Source organism: Equus quagga, chromosome 10 (genome assembly GCF_021613505.1).
Source record: "Equus quagga isolate Etosha38 chromosome 10, UCLA_HA_Equagga_1.0, whole genome shotgun sequence".
In the NCBI taxonomy this organism is placed as follows: Eukaryota; Metazoa; Chordata; class Mammalia; order Perissodactyla; family Equidae; genus Equus; species Equus quagga.
The window spans coordinates 49,495,516-49,513,442 of record NC_060276.1 but is presented as its reverse complement, the minus strand read 5'-3'; positions in this window follow the sequence as shown (position 1 = coordinate 49,513,442).

The window sequence follows — 17,927 nt, the reverse complement described above, 5'->3', positions numbered from 1 at the left end:
CCAATCTACAGAAAAACCACCAACTTAATTTTCCTCCATAGCAAAACTGAGAAAATGTCTTGTTTCAGTATTACACTAAACCACGAGACAATTGATGTTTTAGTTGGGGTGGGGGGGAGTGAATATTCTTGATTAAATTAGACGTAGACTTTGTAATGTGTAACTTGAAGATATGTAATTTATGATTAAACTGTGTGTAAATGTTGTAATATAAACTGTGGTAAATGTATAATTTCATTGGTGAAGGTTTCCACTGAATGTTGAGAAAGCTTCTCTTCATGTGCCCAGCAGGTTACGTAGCGTTCTGAGAATATATTGTTCCCATTGTGAAGCTCTCTAAATCATATTGGATTTGGTGTGTAGAATAACTTCTTAACTTTTAACTATTAGAGTTTAATTAGTGAAATTTCAAATTAATTAATATTATTAATCTTTTTCTCCTTTATCTTTGTTAATGTTCAAAGGGATTTGGAGTGTACTGGTATTCCAGGTGCATGTAAATTCTGAAGGACTGATGATATTTGAAAGTTTATTGAAATATGACCATGTATATGTGTTAATATTATTGTTGCTATTGTTGATGATGAAGATTGTAAACCTGGGGAAGATAAACCCAGAATGACAAAATCAGCGCTTCCAGTAGATTTTAGAATGCTTTTTCTCTAAAAGCTTGCAAAGATAATGTAAGTCAGAATTTTTCCTTCTATTTTAGTTATTTCCACATTTTTCCTCTCCACAGTTTTAGTTAAGATCTACACACACAAAAATAAATAAATAAAAAGCAGATAAAAAGGAGAAACTGAAAGACTATTAAATAATGTGTCAAGAATATGAATGGTTACCATCTATGTTAGTGAAAATCAGAATAGGAACCCAAGTTAGATATTTGAGAATTTTTTTCTGGTAGTGTGATTTATTGAGTTATAAGGGTGGCTCTTAAATCCTCATATCTAAAAATTCGTGAAGTTTTGATACCTTTCCTAGAGATATAGGAATGAACAAATATGCTTTTATTGCCCTTTCTAACTCTGATTACATAGTCAGACTTAGATTGTGTTTAGAATATTAAATGACTGGGCACCCTCTTCTGGGTTTGCACCAGAGAGGCTTTGAATGGAAGCAGGCTAGAAGTAGCCAAAGAGGCAAGGGGTGTGAGCCCAGTTATTCTCCCCTACGCATTCTCTTTCTAAGCTTCCACTAGGTCTGGCCTTGGCAACCTGTAACTTCCAAGGCTTCAGATCCGATGAGATCTTTCTCATCACATTACAAATTCTTTCTTTGAATGGATGGACAGAGCTCTAGGTTGATAAAGCTCACAGGTGGCTCTTCTGACGTGCAAAACTTTAGTCCCGGACCTACAAAAAGTCTTATTCTACCATCAATCAAAAATATTTCCCTTGAAAAAAGAAAGATTTTAGGTTGAAATTAAAACTTCAAATTGAAAGACGAGTATGATGATAATACATTCAGTCAGACTGGTTATTCTATTTTGTGGCCATGTTCAATTACATGTGATTATTAATTTACTAGCTATAGCGTTAATATACCACGTTTGTAAGTATGTATTCAAGCACTATGTATCCTATATGCTATGTGCATACACATTTTTTTCTTGAACTTTATCTTCAAATTTTAGCTAATACTGTGTCGATGTATTAAAAACAAACTTACATATGATACAAACAATGTAATAAATTTGAGAGTACATTTTGTGTAATTTCATTTAGTTATTTAATGTTTTGTTTTTGGTAATGTAAATTTGGTTAGAAAAAATGGTTGTTAAATGATTAGTGCTATTGTGTATTGGTGACAGTTTTGAAGAGCCTCTGCCTTCCCAGACTAATACTTGTCACACACTTTCATTAAAATGGAGAAAAATAGACTAAAAGATCACAAACTGTGCAGTCCTTACAATGTAATCATGTCACACACACACACAAAAATCCTTTCCAGTCATGGGAAAATTAGGTAAGTTTCGCCCACATGTATATTCAACATTAGTTTTTTATTGTTTATGTTAAGGCTGAAAGTGCGTATATTTCCTAATACATGTTTAATGAATACTAGTTGTTTAGGCTTTTCCTTTTTACACTCTGATTTATATTTTCCGTGTGGTTATCATTTCTTGTCTTTCTTCTTTCATATTTGTTCCAAACCAAATTCATAGTTTTGTTTGGATAAGCTTTTTATCGCAATCATCAGACACTATTTTGGCTATTTCCAACTGGCACAATTGCCCTGGAAAACATGGGAGCAAGAGAAGCTGAACTATATCTGGACAGGAACCTTTTTACGTTACGTGCCAATTACCACACCAGAGCAATTTTATGCAGAGGCCTTAAATATTCATTCATAGTAGCTTTCTTACACTAACCATTCATGTGCTTTAGGTAAACATGATTTTTAAAAGCAGTGCAAGTTGACAACAGCAGAAGTAGTAATGAAAAGGCTACTCAGAAAAATGTGTGTGCACAAATGAAAATAAAATGAAGGCAATTGTTTAGTGATTGTATGTGATACTTTTAGGAATAAAATGTGTGAAATTTGCACTGTCCCTGCTTAAAGTACTTGGAATTTTATGAAATATGTATTTATGTTTGTATTTTTGGAAGATTCCTCCTCTGTGACATCATACAGCATCTGAAAGTGAACAGTATCCCAAGCAGCTCTAGCCATGCTTTGGAAGTGAGAAGATTGGCTATTGGGTGGCCCAGGATGGCAGTATGTAGTCCAGTGGCAAGTGTGTATTAATTGTTCTATTTCAGGTTCTGTATTGCATGTTTTCTTATTCATTAATATAAGTATTAATAAAGTTATGAGAAATAAAGTTGCATTTTTATTGTGTGCATTTCTTAATTCAGAAGTCAAAGGTTTTATTTCATTTTAAATTGGTTTTTAAATTCATACCAAGTAAAATCCAGCTGTTTGGTGGTACATTTCTACGAGTTAGCTTACTTTTTTGTTTACTCTGATAATCTCTTCAATATAATTCTTTGAATTGAACATCATTTCACTCACTTTTCCAAGTTGATGAACAACATTGTAGTGTTCTGGAACATTTATTTTGCATCTTTCAAGACAAACTTAAGAGATATTTATTTATTCCAGAATAGGTCTATGGTCTCACTTAATGTAAAAGCCATCTAAGGATTTCTCTGTACAATCCTTGAGGATCCAAATGAAATGTTTCTGGAGAATGTTGATAATATTTGTGGAACAAAATAATTTTGCTCCTGGCTTCACTTTCGCTTTGGCAAAATGGAAAGAATCCCAGTAGTTTGCAACCTCCCAAGCTGCACAGGATCACTAAGTACCCAGCTGCATTTGGCATTGGTATTAGTCCTGAAATTTGATTAAGAGTTATGGAGCACATAATCTAGCTTTTTGTCTTCTTTCTTTGCTCACCCATCTTTCTATTACTGTGATATTAATTTGCTCATTCTTACTAAAGGTTAGCTGATGATGGAAAAAAATCCAAAATTTAAATCAAGCAAAAATGTAACCTCTGGCAAAAGGAGATTGGAGTTTTAGAAATATAATGCATGCATAGGTTAATTCATGTTATTTCTCATCCTGACTCCAGCCATTTGGGAAAAAATACAAGCTGTAGTGAGTAATAGGTAGACTGGGAGTCACCAAGTTATGTATAGACATTGTCATAATAACTTTGGCATGAACTCTAAAAACGTGAAAAAGTGAATATGATGAATACATACTCTGAATGGGGGATAAGTGCCCTACTGGAAAAGAATGCTGAAAATGTCTAATATTTCAACAAGTGGAAAAATTAGTGAGCTCATATTTAGTTTTATTAAAAACATTACTGTACTTGCCAGACCTAGTCATACTGATTTATAAAATAAATTGTTAACGGTGTAATGGAAATGGCTTCAAACAAAACAAACAAAAAACGACCATGAAACAGGCAAGTAGGTTCAGAGTTTAATTTCTTTAATTTGGGTTACAAACTCCATAGCCATTTCAAGTATCTGAGGACCTATAGCTGTATAAAAATAACTGAAGTTTAATCTGTGCACAAGTTGAATTTCCCTCTTGTCGATCAAAGTATTCTAAAGTTAATTGGGTAAAACAGAAGCGAAAGACAAAAATGAAAAAAGAAATAAATGGAAGCTTAATTCTGTCAGCAACTCAAGTAACTCAGGGATCTATTCATAGTACATTTTCTTCATAAACATTTTTGAAAATCAGTTTTAGATTTATAGAAAAAATGTAAAGATAATACAGTTTCCCAATACTCTACTCCCAATTTCCCCCACATTTAACGTGACGTATTTGTTACAATTAATGAGCCAATATTGATATACTACTATCAACTAAAGTCCACAGTTTATTCAGACTGCCTTAGCTTTTTCCTAATGTCCTTTTTCTGTTCCAAGATCCCATCCACGACTCTACATTACATTTAATTATCATGCCCCCTTAGACTCCTATAGACCGTGATGGTTTCTCAGATTTTCCTTGTTAATGACAATCTTAACAGTTTCGAGGAACACGGGTGAGGTATTTTGTAGAATGTCCCTCTCGGGATTTGTCTAGCGTTTTTCTCTTGGTTAGGCTGGGTTATAGGTGTTTGGCTGGAACACCACAGAGGTAATGTTCTTGTTTTATCACACCTTCTCAGGTGTACGTGATAGCACATTATTTAACCTATACAGTTATTGTTTGGCATCATCTCACTTTATGGTTGGGTTTCACTCTTCATCCTTGAATCACAGACCCACAATTTTCCAAGTGTTTGGTGCACTCAGGGTCAAGGCATCCCCAAAATGTGGCCTCCCCAGGCTTGAAGGCCCTGGGACAATTCAAGATAAGTCTCTTTCCAAATTCTCACTTGCCACAAAGATCACTACCTTAACATTTCCTTTTAATTTGTCAGTTTCTAATAGGGCAATTTTGACTGAAGTATTAATAGAAAAAAAATAAGTAAATGTGTTTCCCTTCCCACATTTACTAAATAGGAAATGAGTGTTGTGATGATGTCCCACTAATGATGAAAATTTGAAGAATCATGGCTGTGACATTGTGATTTGTAATAAGAACGATATATATTGGTCTCTGCCCCCAGTTCTTGCCACAGAGCTCCTAAAACCCTTATAAATTCCTAAGTGATAAGAGCACCAGGACATTTGCTCTAACATTTGGTCTTTGACCCTGGCTCCTGACCCAGAGCTCTTGAAATCCTAAAAATTTTCTGGGTGATGAGTGTCTTTCCTTTGTTCTAATGAGATGACTCTGGGTGGGCTCCCGGATGGCTCCTGGATGAAGGCTAGTCAGGGGAAAGATGAAGCCATGATTAGATGTTTGGAATTTTCAGCCTTGCCCTCCCATTCTCTTGAGAAGTGAGGAGGGTTGAAAATGGAGTTAATGATCGACCATGCTTACATGATGGAGCTTCCATAGAAGCCCAAAAGGACCGGGTTCAGAGAGCTTCTTGGTTAGCGAGAACAGATGGTGGTGCTGGGAAGGTGGTGCCCCTGGAGAGGGCCTGGAAGGTCTGCACCCCATCCAACATAAGTTGTCCTACACATTTCTTCCATCTGGATGTTCATCTGTATCCTTTATTATATCCTTTAATAAACCGGCAAATGTGAGTAAGTGCTTCCCTGAGTTCTGTGAGATGCTCTAACAAATTAATCAAACCTAAGGAGGAGGTAGAGAGACTGGCTATAGGCAGATATCAGAAGCACAGGCAACAACACTATCTCTGAGTAGATAGTGTCAGAATTGAGTTGAATTGTGGGACACCCAGCTGGTGTCACAGAGAATTGCTTGGTGTGGGGAAAACCTCCACACATTTGGTGACGCGAAGTGTCAGAAATGAAGAGTTCTGCGTGAGTAGGAAAGGAGACTCACAGGAAATAGAAACACAGAATGAGGTGGAGAAGTGGACTTTTCCCTGTACAGGTTTAAAACTGAGGTTTTTCCTTATATAACGGCAAGTAGGGGGAGATCTCAAGCATCTAGTCACACAGAGAACAAACGCAATACAATAGGTAAATACCCCTTTTTTTCTGGGGTTGGGGAAGAAAATTGCTGGATTTTAACTCATTTTACTTGTTTTGGTATTGTAAGGCAATGCAGATAAGTTGACTATTATGTGATAGATTGATGGGTTGAAGTTCGAGTTTATCTACTAGCGTATATTCACTAGATACTGTCAAGGGAGAAACGCTGTTGAAGATTTATCTAATGAAAGAAAGCTGTTGGCCCTCTCAAGTCTTTTTTAATTTTACACCTCAACCAATTGACTCTTTGACACTACATATCTGGAAGTTACAAAAATTTATTACCGAACAATACACTCAATGTGGGAGAGGGAAGTGATTTTTCATAAACTGAAGAAAAAAAGTTGTGGCTTTCAATTTAGAAAGCTTCTATAAGAACAGTTCAAATTTATAGAGCAAATTACACTGCAGTAGCCCAAGGTAAATTTTTTCCACTGCATTCTTTATTCATAGGAATAGAAAAAATCAATTACTGGATGACACAGGTGAGTGCCTTTTAGGTGCAAAGATGGTAATGCATGTCACTGTATATTTTTCTGTGAAAACATTCATGTGGTCAGATGCAATGAGACTAAGCCTAAGTCATGTGCTGCTCATCTCCCAGTACTGAAAGTTGTTCTCCTACATACTACAATTCAGTTACATGCTAGAAGGGAACACTGGTTTAAAGGATCAGCCATCAACTCCCTAAAGAGTTTTAGTTTACCTAGTTTTGTCCAGTAAGGTGTCAAGAAAATGTTTAGTACACACAGGCCTGTTTCTTACTCAGGAGTGGCACTGAAAGAAGTTTAACTTTAAACATAAAGAGTAAGGATACAAAGCACTTGTCTTGCCAGCCACCCAACTGGAGGAAGCATCCAATCATCCTAATATGCTTGTCTGCATGTGCTACCGAGCAATTGGAGAAATCCAGGAAATGGAGCATTTATTTAGAAAATTTATTATCTCTATCTTGGGTCAAAAAAATGTCACACTAGATTTCACAATAAAATCAACTCCAGGAATTAGAGTTTGTAGGTAACCAAGGCAGAGTACTGAGATTCTGGGATGGTTAATTTTACATGTCAACTTGGGTAGGTCACAGTACCAGGTATTTGGTCAAACGCTGGTCTGGATATTGTTGTCAAGGTATTTTTTACATGTGATTAACTTTTAAATAAGTAAACCCTGAGTCTAGCAAATCACCCTTCATAATGTGGGTGGGCCTCATACAAACAGTTGAAGGCCTTAAGAGAAAATCTCCTGACCTGCCACTGAAGAAGAGGAAATTCTGTCAGCACACTGCCTTCAAATTTGAGCTACAACATCAATTCTTCCCTGGGTCTTCAGCCTGCTGGGCTGATTTTAGACGTGCCAGTCTCATGATTGTGTGAGCCAGTTCCTTAAAGTCAATCTCTCTTCCTCTGTCTGTCTCTCTCTCTGTCTCTCTATATCTCTATATAAATATAGATATATCTTTATATATATATTCTATTGTTGTTTTTTTACAGAGAACCTTGACTGGTACAGATTTTAAGTTAAAAACTGTCCTTAACTAGGATCTGCCATATAAGATCAGGCCTGATGAAGTGCTGCTCCATCCAGTGTTTGGGTTCTGAGAGAAGAATGTTCTTTTGACATGTAGGTGGGCTTAGCTAGAATTCTATCTGCCTCCAGTATTGCTTAGTGATTAAATTCTCAGGCTCTAAAAGCACACAGATCTAGGCTCAAATCTCAGTTCTTCCACTTGAAAGCTAGATTACCATGGAGCAATTTTTAACCCTCCTTTTTCTCATTTGTAAAATAGGGCTAATATTCAGCATATTGTGAGGAATAATGGCAATATGTGACATGAACTTTCATTAAAGAAGGGAGAAGTTATGTGGTGAAGAAGGAAATGAGAAAAGTTTTCCTTTGGAGTGGCACCTATATATAATTCACCTCACTAGACTAGCATTGTTTGCCATTCAACGGAGAAGTGAAATGAAGAATGAACTAGTCAGCCCTACTCTGTCCTTGGAGAGAGTGCCTCAGCCCTGAGACACTTGAAATCTAACCACTCAGTGAAGTGAGGTTGCTAGTCACCTAAAGAACAAAAGGGTGTCTCATCCCATGGGCCTTGAGGCAATGCTTACGGGCATTTTCAAATAGCTGACCTGACCAAGGCCATTACATTATGACTAAAGTTTTATACCTGTGGCATTATTATGAGGAAGAAAGCAGCAAAGGAAAGGACTTAGAGAAACAAATATTTAGAGAGTGAGCTAGTGAGACAAGAAAGGAAATAAGAAAGGCCTGAAGGAGAGAGAGATTTCATACACTCAGTGAGTGTTTAATGAGTGCCTGTGATGCGGCGAGCACTGTTCTAGGCACTGATGGTACAATGATGTGAAGAAAAATGGTTTCTGCTCTTATGGAGTTTATGATCTAATGAGATGCAGCAAACAGGCGATGAATAAGAACACACATATGTTTGTTAGAGAATGATAGCGACAAATGAGGAAAATCAAACAAGGTAATATGATAAAGGCTGACTGTTTTATCTATGATGCGTATCAATTAAGATGCTTTTAGCTCCATGTAACAGAAAACTCTGACTCAAATAACTTCAAAATGAGAAATTTCGTTATTTGACTTCACATAACATCCTAAGGCGAGGAAGTTTCAGACATGGTCCATCCAGGCTCGAACCTGGCTTCTCTGTAATTCCCTTGGTTTTACCTACCATTGTTCATTGTTCGTTGGCTTCATCTCAGGCTAGTAATAAGAAGATTGCTGCAGTTTCATTGTCACATCTGGACACAGCAACATCCTGAGAAAGAAGAGGAGATGCCATTTTTCAAGAACAAGAAAAATTTTTCTCAAGAACCTCCCAGCTGACTATTTTATTGGCCAAAATGAGGTCACATGCTCCTAAAAACAATCTCTGTTACAGTGAATGGGATTGCCATGAATAAATTAGATGGATGCAATAGAGTTGTTTTAGTCAAATACCATAACCACTTTTCTTGTGATTTTTGTTAAGTTAACATTTGTTAAGTAGAGCCCTGGAGTGTTGGATGATGAGCCACCAGTTCAACAAAGACCACAAGGGAAAGTGAAACAGAAAGTCATTACTCACAGGTCCTGGAAGATGTACATAGCATGTCTCAAGGGGCCACACAAGGGAGGTCAAGGCAGGGTGCAGGCAGACAGCAAGCAGCAGGACTTGGGGCACACGTCTTTCTTTATTAGGATTTGTAAGTGGAGTGCTTTCGGAGTTCCTGGGTTAAGATTGGATTGGTCAATTCAAACCAAAAAGAGCAGGGTTTTGGTTAGTTCCACAGGGGTTTTATCTAAGGGGCACACAAGAGGAAGGAGTTGGGAGGCAAGACTGTTTTACTGCCAGAGGCATTGGGAAAGTCATATCAGGAACTTAGACTTGTGACTCTGAAGGCTGTTATCTAAGGCATGCACTTGTGGGCGAGGCTAGCCTCAGTTCAAGACCCCTGCAGGCCGCTTAGCCATACAAAATGGATGGTGGGGCAGCAATATTATGGAATAGTTTAGCTCAACTCTCAACAACCTTAGAAGGCCTCCTTGAGCAGACATTTGAGATGAAATGAGGTATGAATTATAAAAAGAGGTAACAATGGGATGAATTGAGGCAGGGAAGTGGAGATAATAAAAATGGAGGAAACAGCAAGAGTAGTTTTGTTCAAGTTCAAGGAGGAAATAATATCAACAAAATATGAATGTTTGATTCTGTTAAATGTCGGAACTTTAAGTTAATGTCCTCTCTCCTCATGTGGACATTAATGCTGCCCAACATCCATACCATATTAATTTATTTACTCTCCTACTTTTCTAGATGATTAGTTCACTCATCCTTAGCAAGCAATATCGCTTCCTATTTTAATAAGAAAATTGGAGCAACTCAAGCAGAATTTCCACAAGCTCTTATCACCAATTCCTATTTTCCACTATGCACATCTGTGACCATATAGTTTTGCTTCTCTCCTGTTATCACCCCAGGATGTGTCTTCTTAGCTATCTCTTTCCCTGATTGTCTCTGGTAAATTTCTAGCTGGTCTATGCCTTGGCTTGTTGTTTTCATGGAATCAACAGTGTCCTCATAATTGCTTACTACCAAAATTTGCATTAATTTCAACAGATTCCCTAGGCTTGAACATCCCCACAGTTCTTTCTAAATATAGCCTGATAACTTGGGGTGAGCTTCAGAGTTTTCGTTCTTACAACTTGCCTCTATTGTGCAAAATCTTTCTGCTGTTTCTCCAGAATGTGTGTTGATGACAGTGGCTCACTACTCTCAGACACTCCTGTTTCATGCCCAAAGTGCACGGTAGTAGCTACTAATCTTCTCAGTTTGCCTCTCTTGGTATGGAACTTCCATTTTATGACTAATCTGAAATGAAGGCAAGTAAGCCTCAGAATTCTCGGCCTACCATACCTGAGAAGATCTTGTACCCTGTGAACGACGGCTGGCTAGAGGAAAGGATTGCCAGAACTTTCAGACACTCTTGACTGGAATAGAGCTTCTGGAACACAGAACTGGGAAGAATGAAAAATACTGGTAGCCCTCCCATCCCTGGGAGACACTGTAACCTAGATTGGAAGCTGGGGGGAAAGGGAACCCTGTGTTCTTGGTTGATCTCACCATGAGTGCACCTCCCATTATGCTGAGCTGGGGCTGGAGGGAGGGAGTGGGTTGTGGCTCAGATGCCCCATACACAGTCTGTTCTTACCAAGATTTAGTAGATTTTCTCAAAAAAAGTTTATTTATTATATTCCCTTGGAATAATTTCCAGAGACTCTAAATGGTTGTTTTTGTGTTTTAATAATTTTTACCGGTTGTGGGTATTTTATTGGAGCACGCTGTTCACACTGCCATTCTGGAATATATTTTCCTAATATTTAATCTTAAAAATTTAAGAATTGGCAAATGAAACCAAAAGTTAATTCTTAAAAAAAACACAAATGAAATAGGTAACTCTCTGTCTAAACTTAGTAAGGATAATAAAAAAAGAAAGCAAGAATATGTCATATAAGAAATGAGAAAGAAGATATATTCACAGGTATGGAAGTTATTTAAAAATTTTTAATGTGGAATACTACTCAAATAATTTTAAAATCTGAAGGAAATAAATTCTTTCCTTGCAAACATAAATTACCAAAATTGACCAAAGAAATGGCAAAATACCTAGACATACAAGTAATCTTAGAAGATAGAGAAGAGACAATTAAAGACCAACTTATTTAAAAAGAGACCAGGCTTAGATGCTTTTCCTGTTCAATTATATATAAATTTTAAGACACATAAAACTCCTATATTTTTCAAACTCATTCCATACATAGAAAGACATGAAAATTTCCACAATTCATTTTATGAAACCAGCGAAACCTTACTACTCAAATGTTAAACCTCAAAAGTAGCACAAAAGAAGAAAATGTTCAAAAAAAATTTAAATTATAAACACAAATGAAAAATCTAAAAAAAATTAGTCAACCTAATTGAGCAATAAATTAACAAAAAAATACCCCATGATGACTGTGCATTTTTTGCTCCATAAATGCAAAATTGGTTTTTCTTTAGGAACTCTGTTAACAGAATTCACTCAACCAATAAATTAAAGGGGTAAATATATGATTGTAACAATAGATACTGAAATTAAACATCCAATCCAAATAAAAATATATGTAAGTAGAAATTAAAGGGAACTACAAATATGACAAATATATTTTGCAATAAATCTACTAGAAAACATAAATGATAATGAATTTCTAGTATTATCAGAAAAAGGCAAATAGATGCTATCCTCACCATTATTCAACATTGTTTTTGGAAATTTTATACAGTGCAATAAGATAATAAAATGAAACTTTCAATATAAATATTGAAAAATGAAAGAAAAGTTATTTTCAGTAAATATTGAAAAGTTAATAAAAAATTTGAAGAGATTTGAAAAAGTTATTTTCAAAAATATTTTAGGAATTGCACAGACTCTCCTACAAATTAGTTAAAATAATAAGACAATTTGAGGGTATGTTTGGAATCAAATTAAAAAGTCAATAGCTTTTCTATAGACCACTCAGTTAAAAATAAAAAAGAAAAAGATCTCATTCACACTAATGATGGAACCACAAGATACTTTAAAATAAATTTGAGACGAATGAGGTAGGATCTATACGAATGAATGTAAAATTTCACAGAAGAACATAAAACCAGATCTGAAAATGGAAACACAAGCCATGTTCTCAGATAGGAAGACAGAAATAATACTATAAAAAAATCGTTACCTCATAAGTTAATACATTTCTTTAGCGCATCAAGTATAATCCCAATGGAGTAATTATTTTGGGAATCCATATAAAATTATTTTAAAGTTTGTCAGTATTTTTGGAAAAGAAGAGTAGTAAAGGGAGAGAATTGCCTCACCAGATATTAAAATGTATTATTTATTCCATATGATATTACTCTGAGACAGAAATAGCAAAATAGATCTTTGAAAGGGAAATATGAGGGGCTCCAGAAATAGATCAAAGTACATACATAATGTTGGTTAGGATTAAGTTTAAATCAAAGAGATCCAAAATATCAGTGGCTTAAAAAGGAGATAATTTTATTTCTTTCATTTGTCTGGAGGAAATAATTTAATGCTGGTATGCGGTGCCACCGTGTCAGTGATACTGACTTCTTCTGTCTTGTTTCATCTTGTGTGGTCTCCATTTTCAGGGTCATTTATGATCCAAGAAAGCTGCTTCAGCTCCAGTCTCCCACTTGGATTACAGTCAGCAAGAAAGAGGAAAGAGAAAAATAAGGGTAAAAATCATTCCTTTCAAGGTTATTTTCTGACAAGTCACACATACCACTTCCACTCAGCCAGTATTTAGTCACCTGGACACACCTAGTACAATATAAGGCAAAAGATGAAATATTTATTTTAGGTGGCCATGTGCCCAGCTGTAGAGTGGAGGATATACAACTACAGAAGAAGAGGAGAGCAGATATTGATAGACAATGAGCAGTCTCTAACACTCATATGACAAGGTTAGCATTTCAATTCAGTGAGAGAAAGATGGGGCGTTTCAGTGACTCTTACACTTGAACATGCATCAGAATCACTCAAAGGGCTTGTTAGCACATAGATTTCTGGGACTCAGCCTAAGACTTTCTGATTCAGAAGGTCTGGGATAGGCCCCAAAATTTGCGTTTCTACACATTCCCTGGTGTGACAGACCTTAAGGTGGACACTATGATCCCCACCACCTATTGTTTACTCTTTTGTGAAATTCCTTCTTCTTGATTGCTGGCAGGGGCTGTGACTTGTTTATAATCAATAGAATATGGCAAAAGAGATGAGATATATGTGATTATGTGTATGTGATTATGTCACATAAGATTGTAACTTCTGTCTTGCTAAGAGACTCTTTCTCTTGCTGGCTTTTAAGAAGGAAGCTGCCGTGCCACAAGCGGCCCTATGGAGAGGGCCACATGGGAAGGAACTGAGGGAATCCTCTGGTTGACAGCCAGCAAAAAATTGAGGTTCTTGCTCTAATAACCTGCAAGGAACTGAATGCTGCCAGCAATCATATTAACGAGGAATCAGATCCTTCCCTAGTTGAACCTTGGGATAAGAACTCAGTCCTGGGCATCACCTTGATTGTAGTCCTGCAGATAAAGTGGAACAAAATTTGCCACTCAAAAATGTATCTCTTCAACAGGAGGATTATTTTAGGCTAATTATTATTATTATGTTTTTTTTTCTGAGGAATATTCACCCTTAGCTAACATCTGTTGCCAATCTTCCTCTTTTTTTGTATGTGAGCCACTATCACAGCATGGCCACTGACAGACAAGTGGTGTAGATCTACACCTGGGAACCGACCCCAGGCTGCACAAGCAGAGCATGCCCAGCTTGACCACTAGGCCACCAGAACTGGACCCAAGCTAATTATTTTTAAGAAGCAAAAGATTCAGAAAGTTTTTCTTGTTACCTCCCCCTTAGTTGCTTAAAAGAATTTAGATAAATGGATAAATGGTCTGTTAACAGGAACAAAGCTATCACCAGAGATATCTGCAAAGAATATGGGCTAAGTATGGTAGAGGAGATTCAGCTGGGCCTCGAGATAAGAATTCTCTCCAGGCACCATTGTCTTTGCGTGGCATGGCAAACACTTGTTTACCAAACCTTTCTTTTCCTATCTCCATGTAAATTGTCTTCCTCCCTTTTGAAGTCCCAAGCCACTACCCCAGCATCTAGTTTTGTCTTTAGCTGAAGATAGTATTTAAGGTGGTGGCTTCAGTCGTTTTGGTGAGTTATTCAGTTTTCCTGGGCTTCTCCCACGTATACAAGAGGTATGCATGTTATTAAACTGTTTTATTTTCTCCCGTTAATCGGCCTCATGTTACTTCAGTTCTTAGACTGGCCAGACGAACTTAGAAGTATAATGGAAAATTTTTTCCTCCTCTACACAGAGTATCCAGTTAAGTCATGACCAGAACTCTCACCCACAGAAACTGAAAAATAACAAATGTCTGTTGTTTAAAGTTACTAAGTGTGTAGTAATATCGGTAGGCAGCAATAGATAAATATTATACAAAGTTATATTGATGCTGCTGATAATTGAGCCTCACTAGTTTATTTAATACATTGTGCCAGCACCTGGCTATCCGTAAAAAGAGAATCCTCATTTTTCTACGGCCTCAAGTTTCCATATAGAGATTCTATGTAGAAGATCTTCAGATAAAGAAACAATTGTAGTCTCAACTCATTCCTCTCCTAAGAGAAAGAAATTACCTGATGATGGATGGCATCCATTTGTCCATGATTATTGACTGAGTGGAGCTAATTGCATAATCTAGATCTGAACTGTCCAATATAGTAGTCACTAGCCACATGTGACTATGTCTTTTTAAATTAAGTAAAATTAAATTAAAAATTCAATTCTTTATCCACACTAGCCATATTTCAAGTGCTTAATAGCCACATGTGGCTAGTGGCTACCATAATGGAGAGTACATATGGATGACATTTCCATCATTACAGAATGTTCTATTGGATAGTGCCTGTCTATATACAGTGGGGAAAGAGGGTAGTAGGCAGAGAATATTAAGAAGATCTTTTGACCAAAGAACTATAGTATTTTTTTCTCTCTTATCATCTGTATTAGTAATAAAGCTGACATTTGGATCACTAGGTATCTCTATCTTGCATCCATCTCTCAGTTGGTTCTTACCTTTAGAAAAGAAAGGAGTTTTATGTAATGACCTTTTACAATTTAATACTGTTCAGCAGGACAAAAATGTAGCAAGATCCCTAAGTCTTATCACATATAAAAGCACATGCCAAATGAGTTAAATACCTAATAATAAAATACGGTATTTTATTTATTATAAATGTGTATTTATTTTTCACATTTAACTTCTCTGAAATAAGATGTGTGTTACAATCAGCATTGTATTACAATTACTTGTATACCAATGGCAGTCATGACATAGTTGCCGTTGCCTGCACATGTGTGAGTTTGGTTGTCATTACTGGTAAATAACTGCATAGCTGCATTCTTTGAAGATTGATTCAATAAACCATACCAAAAGTGAAACCATTTGATGAAGGAATGTGAGTCCATTGACACTTACTGGTAAAGTCAAGAAAGAAAACTCATTAAAACTTACAGAATGGGCTCCTGAGTTTCCTAGGAGGATCTAGCAGACAATAATAGAGTACTTGATGGCACAGAGGTCAATACTGCGTGGCAAAATACACAATTTTGAATTGAAAAACAATTTAGAACAGTTTTACCTTCAGAATAAAGAAATATTAGGAATATTTTAATTTACTTATTTCATTTATGTTTTCCTCTTTATAAACGAACAAGAGTGACAGAGTATAAAATCTATATCTAAATAAGTGTTAAAAAGTTTTCAATGAGATAAAATAAAAGTTATAAGTGATAAGAAGGTATTGTATTAGTTGAATTGGCAGTGTCATTTTCTTTCTTTGTGGTACATAAAATAATGCATCATAAAATTGATAGTATCCTAATAGAATTAAATATAAAATATAATAATTATAATAGCAACATTAGGAAGAAATTTAGTAAAATATTTTGTATAAACTTAAGATGAGGGAAAATTTATTAGGCTAAGAGGTGAGTCCATAATCCAAAAACCAAAATATGAATATTTTCATTGCCTAAAAAAAGTCATTTGAAAAGATATCATAAGCAAGATCATAATATGAATAGATTGAGAATAAATATTTGCAAGTGTATGACAATGTAGGAATTAACACTGCTATACCAAGAGCTGCTGAAAATTGAAGAGAAAAAACCCAAATAAACCTGTTAAAATATAAAAAAAGGTATTAAAAGACAATTCAATTAAGAAAGATGTTGTAATAGTCAGAGTAGTCCCCTCATTCACTAAGATCATAGTCTAGAAATTCCTTGCAGAGTCCAAAGTCCTGGTTAAAGTCTGAGTGCTGTCATCTACTCCAGTCACAAGTAGGCATTTAAACATCCCATGTTTCTTAATTTTAGAGAGAGAGAAAAAGCTGTGTTGTTCACTTGAAAGGAATTATAAGAGTGATAAAACTCAATATCTGTTTCCTGCTTTCCTAAATTTTTCATCTCATTGTAATTTGAGAAAGTAAAAAAATGGTATAATCTATACAGGGGAATGTGGCAGACTAAATATGCCCACACATTCTTGGGCACTACTCCGGTTGAGAGGGAGGTTTATGACACTGACCAGAAATTCCAGTGGACTCCCTGACTGCTTTGACCATTAGAATACAGTAGAAGTGCTGCTATACCAGATTCTAGGCCCAGTCTTTCAGAGACTTGCAGCTTCCACTTCCTGGATTACAAAGCACTTGCCCTTGGAGCCCTGAACCATCATATTAGAAGTGCTACCTCCCTGCTGCAGAGGGGATGTGCAAAAGTTCACAGATTAGAGAGGGAAAGAAGCCCAGATAAATGCAGCCTTCTAGCCATTACCTCCAAGATGGCAAGACACGTGAATGAAGCCATCTGGGACGCTCCAAACAGGACCAGCTATTAGCTGAGTCACCTTAGTTGACATCATGTCTCCATTGAATAATATTTCTCTCAATTGCTGACCAGTTGGCTACCGTATCTCCGGAGGCTGCGAGGCTGTTCAATTAGATATGTAACAAGGGAGATAGTGTGCCCGTCCAAATTTTGTTTTATTTGGAATACAAGCCCCAAAATATATATAACTTCTCCAGAACTACCATGCCTATTTTAGGAGGAAATTAGAATTTTTCCAACCAATAAACCTTCTGTCTAATTTTCTTACATAATATTATTTAAAAAGAACTCTTCTTTCTGAACTTCTAGGTGGTCTGGAAAGCATGACCTCTGTAATAGTCTTCCTGAAATGTTTAATCTACATTTAATCATGATGAAACAAGTAGTTATAACCAGATTATAGGAAATTCTAAAATGTGACTGGCCGGGACTCTTCCAAATGTCAATATAATAAAAGAGAGGTAAAGGTGGAGGAACTGTATCTGACAAAGGGAGCCTAACGACAACCAAGTGCAACGTGTGTTTTTCATTAGATTCCATGTTGTTGTGAGGGATAGCAAGGACGCCCTCCTTAACCAAACTTCAGTAAGGCTGCTGTCAGCGCTCTTCTTAACTGGGAGGCTTGTCCTTGGCCCGCTGAACCCAGTTTCAGGAAAGAAGTCTGTTAATCCCAGGTTTAGGAAGAATTCTGTTAAGACAGTTTAGGGAGAATATCTCCACTCGTAATATCGAATCAAATCCTTCTTCCCCTATCCTTAATATTTAATCGAATTCCTTTTCATAATTTTCTGATCGCTGCCTCCCTCACCCTGCTCAGTGGCTATAAATTCACATCTGTCCTTGCTGTATTTGCTGTTAAGTCTCTCC